Source organism: Pipistrellus kuhlii, unplaced genomic scaffold (assembly GCF_014108245.1).
Source record: "Pipistrellus kuhlii isolate mPipKuh1 unplaced genomic scaffold, mPipKuh1.p scaffold_m20_p_4, whole genome shotgun sequence".
Lineage (NCBI taxonomy): Eukaryota > Metazoa > Chordata > Mammalia > Chiroptera > Vespertilionidae > Pipistrellus > Pipistrellus kuhlii.
Genome location: NW_023425540.1, coordinates 33,679,511 through 33,693,288, shown reverse-complemented (window position 1 = coordinate 33,693,288; position 13,778 = coordinate 33,679,511). Strand labels below are relative to the sequence as shown.

General features: G+C 39.2%; 1 protein-coding gene across 4 annotated transcripts in view; it reads left to right on the top strand.

Moving 5' to 3' along the window:
- Positions 1-13,778, top strand: part of ZNF366 (zinc finger protein 366) — a 61,414-nt gene that overhangs the window by 18,495 nt on the left and 29,141 nt on the right. Inside the window, exon 1 of one of the 4 annotated variants that reach the window (XM_036410533.2) lies at positions 1,179-1,545. The exons of the other annotated variants lie outside the window; for them this stretch is intronic. The gene's annotated coding sequence lies outside the window, so the exon portion shown is untranslated. Of the gene's footprint in view, positions 1-1,178; positions 1,546-13,778 lie in introns of those variants that run through there. 4 annotated transcript variants of the gene reach the window in all.

Sequence of the window (13,778 nt, the reverse complement as noted above, 5' to 3'; positions counted from 1 at the left end):
GAGCCACGTCTGACCCCTCTGGACACAGGCCAACTCTGCATGTTCACCTTGATGCTGGGTTCAAACACACCTATTTTTCAGGTGCATTAGCTGAGCCTCAATATTTCTACATTTATCGAGCAACCACTTCCTAGTAGATGCTGTGGTAGGCACTGGGAATATATCAGGGAACAAAAGGCAATGTAGGAAGGAGAGAGATTAGGGAGTGCTGGGTGGGAGGAAGCAGGGTTAGGGTGGCCCCACTGAAAAGGTGATATTGAGCAAAAACTTGAAGGAAGCAAAGAAGAGAGCCATGTAAGTATCTTGGGGAAGAGTTATGCAAACAGAAAGAACAGTGGGTGTAAAGGACCTGAGGAGCCCAATGCCTGGTGTGTATATGAAACCACGAAAGGCCAGAGGGATTGGAGTAGAGTAAGCAAGGGAGCTTGTGGTCGGGTTTGAGGTTAGAGAGGTAACTATCTCACGGAAAGCCTGTAGGCTAGTGAGTGGGTGGGCATTGGTTTTACTCTAAAATAGAAAATTGTTGGAGGGTTTTAGGCAGGGGAGTGACAAGATACAACTTACATTTTAATGAAGTCAGTTTGACTATTCTGTTGAATAGGCTAAGAGAAGCCAAGGGTGGAAGTAAGGAAAAGAAGTAGGAGGCTATTAGGAAGTGATATTCTTCCTATTTCAGAGAAAAGCCAAAATTCCTGGAAGAAGGTTGTTATAGCTTGGACCAAGGTAGGGGCAATGAGGTGGTAAGAAATGGTTGGATTCTAGATAGACAATGGAAACAGAACCCATTGCTAATGGATATACTGGTGCAGTCACTCAGGTGCCCCATTAAGTATGTAAGTGAGCTGTGAAGGAATGGTGATGAGGTGTGTTCCCTCTCCATTCAAGAGTAGTAAAGGAAGAAGAGCCAGGATTCTTGTTGGTTCTTTATCCCTTGCCCCTTCTGTTAACTGAGTGCCAGGCACTGTGCTGGGAGACAATAGTGGATGTGAACTAACAGTCTACAAAGGGAGCCAGACATTAAGTAATTAACCACACAAGTAAATGTAAAATGAGCACTCTGGTACACACTGAGTGTCAAAATTGGTATATCTGCCCTGGTCAGGAGGTGCTGAGGAAGGGACACTTGAGTTCAGGGATCTGAATAAATAGGTGTCAACCAGGGAAAAAAGGCAGAGAGAGAGGAGTAGTGTTTTAGGCAATGGGAATGGCATGTCTGGAGGTTCTGAGGGAGGGGGAGCATAGTATGGATGAGGAACTGAAAGAAGGCCATATGAGTAAAATGCAGAAAGCTTGGAGGACATGGGCAAGATGCAGCTGGAGAAATGGATGGACAGTCAGACCGTGTCGGGCTTGTGGGCCATGTTTAAATTTTGAACTTCACCCTGACATCCCTGAGAAAATATTGGAGGCCTCCAGGCAGGGGGATGACATGGTCACACGTGCTGGTTGAGAAGCTCACTACGCTGCTTTGAAGAGAAAAGATTGCAGCAGTGCAGTAAGAGTGGGATGTGGAAGACCGCTGATGAGACAAATGCAGCAGCTCAGGTGAGATCATGGTTGCTTGGAGCGTAGAGTTGGTGAGGATGAATGTAGAGATCTAAGATGTACTTAACAAGTATAAGTTGGTTTGGGATTGGCATGAGTGTTGATGAGCTCAAGAATAATTGCTTGTGTTTTGTTTATATTACTTATATTCAATCAAGCCACAGAAGTTAGACAATTTATTTTTTGACAAATCTTTAAAATAAGATTTACTGTAGGATTATTTAGTTGGAGTCCAGCCTTACTGAAAACAGGAGGTGGGATAGATGACCACCCCAAGTCCTCTCCAGCTCCATGGCCTGGTTGTATAATAAATTGATGGAATCCTTCATAAAAAACAATCTTTACACCAGGGTTGTTCAATAGATACATAATATCGTGCAAACCTTAAGTGTAATTTTATGTTTTCCACTAGTTATATTACAAAAGTAAAAAAGTAAAAAGAAACTGGTGAGCTTAATTTGAATAATCCATTTTACTTAACCCAATAAATAAAAAGATTGTTTAAACATGTAATTTAATATTGAATACAATAATTGTTAAAGAGGTATTTTATTTTTTAAGTAACTTTTTAAAACCCAGTGTGCCTTTTAAATGCACAGCATGTCTCAATTCAGATCAGCCATATCTGATGTGCTCAAAGCTACATGTAGCTAGTGAGTACTAAATTGGACAGCACACCTCTAAACCATCAAAGTAGCCATGTACAAAGCACTGGAAATATAGGCCCTTTTTATATTGAAAGATAAGTATACTTTAAATAGAACCTCTCAATCAGAATGTTTGACCTCTCACCAAGAATTAGAGAGTAGGTATTCATTCTCACTCCCAAAGGAAGATAATTGTTAATATCCAGATAAAATAGTGTCTACAAAGAGAGAGAACAGGACTCAGTCTGAGAATCCTTCCTTTTGCATTTTCATCAGCCTAAGGAGTACTGGGTTTAGGGTACCAACATATGGCACAAATGTTAATTTGAAGGAAAATTTGGTGCACTCAACATGTTAAACCCTTCTTCTTTCCATACATGTTAGTTGGCTTCAGTAGTGGCAATACAGTGCCAGGTTTTCTTTAATGTCAGGCATTTTAAGAAATGGTTTCTCTGAATTTAAAATTATACACACAAAAAATAAATGGAAATGCTAAGATGTTTCTAAATAAAATAAATTTGACCCTTGGGAGGGGGATAATGAGGCAATATGATAGATTGTTGGTTGATGTTAAAAAATCAACAGAATGCTATATTAGTTTCTAGTCAACATATTGTAATTCCATAGTGCATTAACCAGATTATCTGCAAAGAATATTCAAAAGCCTTGACAATTTTCCTTGAGGACTCTTTCTGTCTATTGATAGAACTCATCTATGCTACCTAAGTCACATGAACAGGTGAGAATTATCTAGCAAAAACAATCTCCCCTGTGTCTCAGCATGCTATAGCCTTCCACCATCCTCATGATCAAAATAGTCTGGTAGTAAAATATGTTGAGCGTGGAGCTCTAGACTTGTTCTTACTAAGTTTCCTTTGACCACTTCAGTTTATCAAGTTCACTCCAAGTTTGAGCTTGACTCTCAACTTCATTGGCTCATTGTTGTCCACATGCTCTTGGGTTTCCTTTCTGAGTCATCATACATATCACAGATAAAGTGCTTGTTTCAAGATTGCTCTGTCTCTGCTTATGAGTCTGGGTTCAGATTTCTAGTTATTGCAAATCCTGATGAAAGGGAAAGATTGAATGGTGTACTTTCCAATAAGATAATAAAACAGTGCAAGGGGAGGAGGAAATAGGGAATGACACATACTGGGGCCAGTATAGAGTCAAAGTCATTAGTGGGAAGATAATATATGCAGTAAGATTCCAGACACTTAGGCTCTAGAACTTTTAAAACTCTCATATCCTCTGATTGAAACATTAATAAAATCTGAACAAGGTGATGTCTGAAATCCTCTCCCATGTTCCAAAATTCTACAATTAATTCTCTTCATCTCATGAGGTTTATGTGGGGACTAAATGTAATAATGGTATGAAAATTTTTGAAAACGTTGAAAATTATCTCAGTATAAGTAACCACAAATATCATAAAACAATCCTTTTAATAAATCTGGGATTGTTTTTTATCCCTATTACAAAAATGTTGGCTCAATTCTAGGAGCTTATTTAATTTCAGGTGGAAAAAGTCAGTCAAAATATACTTAAAGAAATGAGCAGTTTATGTCTAAGTAAAGATGACCTTTCTGAAAATAAATTTAGCCATATGTATTAAGACCTGAAATTTTATATCCTTTGATTTAGTAATTCTATTTCTAGAGAATCTAACCTAAAGAAATACTCAACCAAGTTTTATGTGTAAAGTTTTTACTGTAGTATTATTTGTATATTGCATAGAGATGTATAGTAAATCTACACTAATAGAAGAGAAACATGCAAATTGACCATCCCTCTGCTATGCCCACCAGCCAATCAGGAGCAAGTATGCAAATTAACCCAACAAAGATGGTGGTTAGTTTGCATACCCAGACATGGAGCAAAGACTAAAGAGGGCATAGAAGGAAACCAAGAGCTGCAGAAGAGAGTGAGGCAGCGGAGAAGGGAGGGAGCAAGGCAGTGGAGACAGGAGAAGGTGGGCTTCACTCCCTTCTCTGCTTCGCTCAGGCCCAAGGAAGCCCTATTCTTGCAGGAATCTTTCTGCAATGGGCCTCTAGTAATATTATGAAAGAAAACATATTCATGAATGTAAAAGACTTGAAAGAAACAAAGCAAAATATTAACAGTTGCTCTTGGGTGTTTTATTGATTATTTTTATTTTCTTTTTAAAACATTTTAGTATTAATTTTTTCAAGGGTAATGTGTTTCTATAATCTAAAGGTCATTAAAGATAAATTGTGTAGAGTAGGTCCCCTTAATCTAATCCTGGTGCCTACTAAATTTGTCTTTTTAATTACTTCTTGATCAATAACAGTCAGCTTTTCTCAACTGCTTTCATGATTTTCTTCTTGTTCTTCCACTCACCATGACACCATGTAGGCTTTATATTGCATCTGTCATTTGCCAGCAGCCTAGATAGCACCCAAAGAGCTGAGTTACCTGTCAGTTTAAGGGTGTCTACATACAGTGTTCATTCCTTTCTTAGTTATCCCATACAGTCTTTCTTCACATGAAGTTCACTTGAATTGGTCCAGGAATTGATCCTTCTAGAACAAGATATACCCAGCAACATTCTTAAAGTGTGACTTGCTTGATTCTCCCTAAGAAGTTCTTGGGCAGGAACATTCTCCACTCACATTGAATTTCCCATTAGACCATAGATAATAACTTTTCATTCTGAAAACCTAAAACTTTTAGGAATTATAAGCAATTCCCTAAACTTTAGATTGAATTGTCTATAGTTGTTACTACCAAATGGATCTGAGTTACCTCTTACTAGGTGATACCCTTAGTAGAAAGGGGTTTTGTTATTTATTCATTCCATTTTTCACTCATATGAATGAGTGCCTTCTTAAATTAGCCTCACTACTTCTTCACTCAGCACAAATTAACATGAAAACTTGAAGAGGCCATTTCCCAAATATCCCATTAAATAATATTATTAAATGCATCCTTTTATAAGAAACTCAGAGAAGGTTAATAATATAACACAATCAGCCTATTGCTGGTAACATGGGAGGGTGGGTGAAAGAGAGAAGTGGGGAGAGAGCGAGAGAGAGAAAGGAGAAGGAAGAGGAGGAGGAGGAGGAGGAGGAGGAGGAGGAGAAGGAAAGAATAGAAAATAGGCTATTGAAAAAACACTTTTGCTAACCCTTCCAAGGAAATATTCTTTACTCAGAATCTTCTAGATATAGTATCATAGCATTCAGACTCTCAGAACAGGCTCATGGATATCTTAATTGGCTTTTCCTTATCACCTCATCAATTTGTCACACAACACTAATTCAATTTAGATCCTGCTATTTCTGCACACTTTTACATTGATTTGGAAAATGTCCCTCCCACTTTGGTTTTGGTCTCTATTCTTGAAATGTCATTTGCTTAGGATGATTTAGTTTCACGAATGGATTTTCCGCAGAGTGATTTGCCTTAAATGAGCCTCAGATCTTGTGTACTTCACTCCGGACATTGTTGCAAAAGAAGAGTTTGTGAGGCTGCTTCCATCTTTTCTCCTAAATATATACACAGCTGACTTTTGAACAATGTTGGGGTTAAGGGTGCCAGGACCCTGGCTCTGTTCAGTTGAAACCCTCATATAACCTTTGACTCCCTCAAAAACTTGACTACTAAGAACCTACTATTGACTGAATGCTTTATTGATGACATAAACAATAAATACATATTTTGTATGTTATATGTATTAATACTGTATTCTTACAATAAAAGGAAATTAAAAGAGAGAAAATGTTATGGAGAAAATCTTAAGAAAAAGAAAATACATTTACTATATTTGTTGAAAAAAGTCCACCTCTAAGTGGACCACTGTAGTTCAAGCCTGTGCTGTTAGAGGGTTAACTGAAAATATTTCTTTCTCCCTTTGTCCAAATTCTCAGAGTTGAAATCTTGGTTCTATTTGTATATGCTGTTTTCATACACTTTAAATATGAAATCCAGTCCTATCCTTTCCTCCATTATCATTCTCTCCAGTCATCTGAAATGGCTCAGACAGGTGCAGGTTTATAGAGAGAGATTACACACACCCACACACATATGCACATCTTCAATATACCAGATATAATTCTACATGTTTTGTCAAAACATTTCCATTACTGGTAGTGACACAAGAATTGGGTGTCGGGAGTTACTTGAAACTATCCAAAAGGATTTTTAATTTTTTTTTCTTTAGAATTGTTCTTGTGCATTGCCTTCTGATGGCTTTTGGTCTATTTTCCACTTTAAGTAGTTACTTTTGTGGTTGATTTGTAGAAGCTCTTAGATATCAAATAATACTATCTCTTTGCTGCATGTTGCAAACATTTCTGCAATTTGCCATTTCCTTTTTAATTTTTTATACACAGGAATTTTTCCCTCTTATATAATCAAGCTATTCAACTTTTATACTTTTTCAGTTTTAGCCAAGCGTTTTTGAAAGGTCACATATGTAACCTTCATTCAAAGCCCACAGCTCCAGTGAGCTGGAGCTGTGGGCTTTGAATGAAGCTGATACCATATTCCCTGACCACAATATTGAAACCACTGGGCTGGGTTTGGGTCAGGGAGAAAGGACTTATACTCATCCCAGCAAGAAAAAGCCCATTTGAAACTAGAAGAATAGAAGTAGGAAGAGAGTCTCTTGGGAGGAAGGTGGTGTGCGGAGGGATGGCGATGACACTTATGTGTGTGTTTATAAGAGTCACTTATGTGACTAGAAGTTGGATGACTATTTTGTAACCTTTTCCAAGTTTCCAAGCTTTGGGCTGATTTCAGGGGATTTCTGGGGGTCAATTTCTTCCCAGACTTGGTCAGTCTGAATGATTCAGTGACTGGGGTCCCCTGGGTGCAGGGGAACCCTTTTAGTTGCCAGCAGTGTGGCAAGAAGATGCCCACAGCTATGACCAGTTCCCTGATAGATGCCACCACCATACATGCCGAGAAGTGCAAGGATCCTTTACATACTTCCTTGATTTTTACAGCAATTATGTGAAGCAAGTAGGATACGCTAATGTTTCTTATTCTCCTTTTTATAGGGTAGAATTAAGTAGAATTTCAAATTTAACTGACTTTCCAAGCTTACTTAGTATTGAGTTATGAAGCAAGGTGAGGTGTGCAGTCCACTAGAAAGGGGGCAGTGGCCTAATGGAAGGTGTACAAGCTGAGAAGTTGGGCAGATCTGGGGTGAAATGCCAGCTCAGCCACTCATGTGCTCTTTGACCTCAGGCAAGTAACTTCCCTTCTGAGCTTCTCTTTCTCATCTGTAAAGGGAATAATGGCACCTTTCTTGCAAGATTGATGTAAGGATTAAAGATAATGCTCCATTTTCTTAACTTCTTTGATTTTGTTGGTGGGTTTTTGAGTGCCTCCTTGAAACTTGCATGGAAGGAGTGCCAAAGAAGAAATAGGAGAGCATGATGAATCCTTCACAGGACCTGGCACAGATACTGCAAAAAATGTAACTCCTCCTCCACCCTGCCAACCTACAGACTCCTGAAGGCTGAGATGCACCTGTAGGCTTTCCTCCAAAGGATCCTTAAATGGTTTATAATCCACTCTTTCAAAGCCCTTTACCATCACAACACTCAGAATGTTGCTAGCATTGAGGGATATGGTTAATTTAAAACCTCAGTTATTTACTCAGTAGGATATTGTATTCACAGGCTCAATGAGTGTTTACAATAACTCGTATGTATTATAAATGTAAAAGATCTTGAAAAAAGGTTATCGAAATAAAAGAGTCCAGCAATAGGCCTCAAAAGAGAGCTTAGTGTCATGGCTAAGAGTTAGCAAACTACAGGCACAAGGCCAAATCCAGTCCATAGCCTGTTTTTGTAAATAAAGTTTTATTGAAACACAGACACTTCCCATTGTTTACATGGCCACTACAACTGCTTTCATTTCAATAGCAAGGTAGAGTAGTTGCAACAGGGACTGTATGCCTCAGAAAGCCAAAAATATGTACTCTCTGACCCTTTACAGTAAAAGATTGCCAAACCCTGGCTAAGAGCTGGTACTTCCAGACTATGTGACTTTAGACAAATCATTTATACTCATTGTTCCTCAAATTCCCTATCTATAAAATAGAGATGATAGCAGTGGACACAGAGAATCCATGTAAAAGTCTTGCATATGGTGAATCCTCAGTTAATGATAGCTGTCACAATTACTACTAATACCATTGATTTTTAGCAAAGCCCTTTGGGTGAAACACTCACCCTGAACCAGGAACAAAAACCTGATTGTTCAACCCCAGTTTCAAAGGTTCCTCCCTGTAGATAGCAATAGTAGCTAGATCCTTTTCTGTCACAATCATATTTTCTTAAGGTCAGCCACTTCGATGTCATTGGCTCAGAGTCCAGGATATTATAAGTATACTCTACCTTTCTCCCACACTTAATGTAGACAATTGAATTTGTGTCATCGAATATTTTCCAATAGTTTGTGTACCCTATCTGGGAAAGTGGAAAATTGAATGAGGTGTTGTATTGGAATTAAATGTGAAAAGAACCAGCTGCTTCTTTCTAAAAATATGAGCTAGATATTCCAAAAGATGTGAACCTTCAATCAAAGTATAAGGGAAGATTTTACATTTAGTTGTTTACTTGGGGAAAAAACTTTTTAAAGAAAACCAACCTTGATAAATGGCATTGGAAGCTATTAAGAAAGCTGAAATAACAGCAGCTCCACTTTGCCTCCTAAGTATAGTGGGAATGCTTTCTCAATGTAAAGAAGAAGTCTTGTACAGCAGTGCAATCAGCACATGGAGGTGATTTCCAAGAGAGAAGTGAAAAGAAAAAAAAATCCCACAGCTCAACCTTTCAGAAGTATCATAGTCATGCAGGAAGAAAACCGTCTTGATCCTCTTCCTCATTGTTAAGCATTGTAGTCCGGGCCTCAGGGTGGGGTGAAGGCTTGGGAGGAGGGAAAGGGGTGGGGAAGGGTCTCTGTCTAAGACTCATATGCACGCACATGATGCTAGTGGTACCCTCACCACTACTGGAGTACAGCAGGACGTGTTCAGGAACCTTCCCTTTGTGGATTAGCTGGCCTCCAAAATAGCCATTTCTGTGGGCTGTGCCTCATCAACTCAGCCTTGGCATAGAGGAGAACCTTCTCACCTCCACACTCATCACTAGTAGCCTGATGGGTAAGGCAGGGGTGAGTGCAAGTCACAGGGCTTTTTTTTTTTTTTTTTTTTTTTATCAGAATCCCTTCTATCCCACCTCGTGCCCACTCATGCCCCCCTTAGTGCATAGATCCTGTCATTTACATTCAACAAAGCTTTACTGAGCACCTTTCTAAAGTAGTTCTTAACCTTGGGTGGCCATGATAATCACCTACAGAGCTTTTAAAATACACCAACTCCTAAGCCTCCATCCCCAGAGATCCTGATGTAATTTATCACGTGTGTGTGTGTGTGTGTGTGTGTGTGTGTGTGTGTGTCAAAGCAGAGCAGTGTGATATGTTTAAAACTTCTCAAGTGATTCTAATGCACTGACCTACTATATTCGGGTCATTCTTCTAGGTGGGTACAACAGGGAATAGCACAGGCAAGGTACTTATCTGATCACATAGAGTTCATGGTCTAGCAGGGCAAGACAGAGAATACATGAACGAATGGCCAAGATATGTTATGACGGTGCTACCAGGAAAATAAAACGTGGGGCTGTAAAAGAAAGGGCTAGAAGATGGGGAGATTTGTAACTTTAGATTGCATAACTTCAGATAGAGTGGTCAGGCCATCTCTCTCTGTAGAGTCATACTTGCCTTCTTTGCTCGTGAACTCTGTTAGCACTCAGATCTAGCAACAGCTGTGATCAGATGCCTGCTCTTTGATCACTGTTCCCTAAAACCAAGTTTCTATAGGCTGGTGAAACATGGGAGACCCTCCCTGATTGGATAGCCCAGATAACCACTGTAACCAGAAGCCACCTGACATGGTGTGCCTTATCCTCAGTGCTCTAATTTGAGAATGCCACCATCCTCTTTCCCTTTGACCTCATTGACCACCTCATTCTAAAGTGATATCCTATTGTCAGCATCATTTATTGAACACAATTTGCTAACTTGTCATAATGATAATAATAAAAGCAGATTGAACTATACTTAATGTGTACAGGCACTCTTCAAGATACATGATCTCATTTAATCCACTGCAAAGGGAATTATCAGCCCAGTCAATTGGAAACCAAGCCTCTGAAGGTTAAGAGAGTTATGGCATGGCTTACCTTTTTAGACTTTTTAGGTCCTCTCTAACTCAGAGAATCTGTTATTTTGTGTTCTCTAGCTCATTAGGAAGCAAGCTCCCTGAGGAAAGGTATTGTATCTTATACATCTTTGCAGGAGCCTCTTCTCTCCTCACCCCATAAGCCTTGCTTGTGATGGGCAATAAAGGCATCAGAGATCCCCCTGTGGAGGCAGCCTGGCTGTCACTTCTGAGTCCCTGAGGATTTGAGGAAGCCTTCAAGGCCCACAGGCCTCATTAATGTTGCTCATAAACTTGGACACTCTTTCTGTCATGTTCAAGACTGCCCAGTGAGAGACCCCCAAAGTAACTCAGACATTTATCAATGGTTCCTGTGGGCATTTGCCCTGAGGTCTGTCCCATTGAAAACCCAAAAGGAACAATTATTTTATGCTTTTCTCTTTTTTTGTTGGTTGTTTTGCTAATTAATTTTTTTTTAAAGCACACACTGAGATTAAAACAGCAAGTAAGGAAATCATTGCAATGCCTAGATTAAGGATTATTATTCCATAAGGCAGACTTGTGCTATTTATGGTATTTGGAGGGACTATATCTTTGAAGATAATTCCCTATTTTTTTCAGCTTCATTGAGGTATAACTGACAAATAAAATGATAAGATATTTAAAGTGTAAAACATGATGTTTTGATACACATATACATTGTGAAAATATGCCCCCACCCATCACTTCACATATTTTTGGTGAGAACATTTTTTTCTTTCTCTTAGCAAATTTCAATTATACAATGCAGTGTTATCAACTATAGTCACCATGTTATACATTAGGTCCTCAGACCTTATTCATCTTAAACTAAGTTTGCACCCTTCTATCAACCCTCTTCCTATCTCCCCTCTCCCTGCTGGTACCACTTCTCTACTCTCTGTTTCTATGAGTTTGATTTTTGAGAAAATTCCACATATAAGTGATACATGCAGTATTTGTCTTTCTCTGTTTGGCTTGTTTCACTTAGTAAAATGCCCTAGAAGTCCATCCATCTTGTTGCAAGTAACAGGATTTTCTTCTTTTTTAAGGCTAAATAATATTCCATTATATTATTCCATTATATTACACACGCACACACACACACACACACACACACCATCATATTTTCTTTATCCATTCATCCATTAATAGACACTTACATTGTTTCTATACCTTGGCTACTATGGAATAATGCTGTAATGAACATGAGAGCACAGATATCTCTTTGAGATAATGATTTCATTTCCTTTGGATATATACCCAGAAGTGGGATTACCAGATCATATGGTAGTTCCATTTTCAATTTCTTGAGAAACCTCTATACTATTTCTCATAGTGTCTACAATTCCATGGGAATTATATAACACACACACAAAGAATATAGCAACACTTGTGAGTGTGTGTGCATGTATGTGTGTTTATATTTGAGACAGAGAGGAAGAAAGCAAGGGTATGAATGTAGTTATATTTGAGACAGAGAGGAAGAAAGCAAGGGTATGAATGTAGTTATACCTTAAGGAAATTAAGAAGTTACATAACCTTCATTTATGAATTTGGATATCCATTCCCTGCACTGATGTCCTCGTTGATGTCCAGTTAAGTGCCTTTGGGAGAACATAAAACTGTCTAAACAAAAGTCCTGTGATTACTTCCATTTTAATTAAAGCCTTAGCGGTTTAAGCCTCATTGGCATTTTCTCCTCTTCCTTCTCCTTTCTTCCTTTGTCTTCCAAGGAGAAACCTGCCCTACATGGAGGCTTGGGGCTGACCTGCCTCCGCGGCTGCCCTGCCTGGCTTCCTTGCGGGAGCTTGGCAGCAGATGTGTGGCCCCTTGCCAAAGCCGAGTCTTTTAACTGGACTTTGTTCCTTTCTGAGACAGGGAGCAGTGGGCACCAAGGAGTCCTAATCTCATAACCTCTTAATGCTGAAACCTCAAATCTCATGGGTTAGACGTTGATCTCCAATCCCAGTAAATGCTCTATGAACTCGTGAATCCAACATAACACTCATAGCGACAAAGAAACCACAGCAATCATGTTTGCTACTGCGAGTTTCTCCTCATGGAAAATTAATTCTGAACTGCCAACCAATGATTACTAGTATATTAACTTAACAGATGGAAATGCAGCCTAAATTCACATGTGCTCTTAAAGCCACTGACAAACTGTTTTTTAAAAGCAATAATAGCAGTGCATACTAACCGAATCCCAACCAGGCAACAGCTCTGTGCTGAGTATCTTGATGGTGATCAGTATCATGTAAGATGCAAATGGGAGATAGAAGAGGGTGGATCTCATGGTGAAGGGAGCTTATGTGCTGGTTGGAAAAACAACCTAACCATGAAATAACCAGAGTGAAATGCAGGGGAAAACACTGTATTTAACCAGCGTTCTGTGAGATGATGCAATAGGATTTGAGAGAAAGGGGAGGTAATCGGGCATAAGACTGAAGGGGGAGGGGGAGGGAAGGCTTCCAGGAAGAAGCTGAATTTGAGTTCATCTTAAAAGAATGGGGATGGATCAATGGAAAGAATATTCCAAAAGTAGGCTAATCTAAACAGAGGCAAAGAGACATGAATTGAATAATGAAAGCTTGGGGTTATGAAGACTTCGGAGAGAAGGGGACTTTGAAGGTCAGAGCGAGGAGTTTACACTTGATTTGCTTCGTGTTTCAGGTGGATTTTTGTGTTTAGCTACAAGCCCCAGAACTCTGAATATATTTTCTTAATCAAATTCTTAAATAAAGGATTCATTTTCTTAAATAACAAGATAACCAGTACCTAGGGTTTACCTCTCTCCCTTCCTCTCTGTAAAATATCAACAGTAGCTCCATGCTGACAGATTCCCTTTTCCCTTCTACCATACCTTGTGGGAGGCATTGTCAGTAGCTGTGTTGCTTCCCGGCCCCAATATGATGGTGCCACCTCCAGCCTCATATCCACATTCCAAGCAGAAAGAAGAAAGACAGGAAAGGATAAGCAGGTGGTTTCTGCATTAGGAATGCAAAAGCTTTCTCAGAAATCCCTAACAGTCTTCTGCTTGCATCTCACTGGCCAGAACTGTGGCAAAGTGCAACTCCTAACTGAAAGGATGTCTGGGAAAGCTAGTGTTTTTGCTGGGACATTCTCACCACAAATAAATCAGGGTTCTGTTTCTTAAGGAAGAAGGGAGAACAAATATTGAAACAGCAATTAGCAATAGTAACATTATGTACAGCAGCAATCTCTACACACTATTATTGCAGGTTCCTGAATAGAGTTGTCTTAGAAAAAGCTGTGAATTTTTAGAAAGTGGATTTGGCATTGGTATTTGAGGAATTTGGAAGGAAGGAGAAGAAAGATCTGGAAGAGTGGGTGGGAACTGGTGAAAA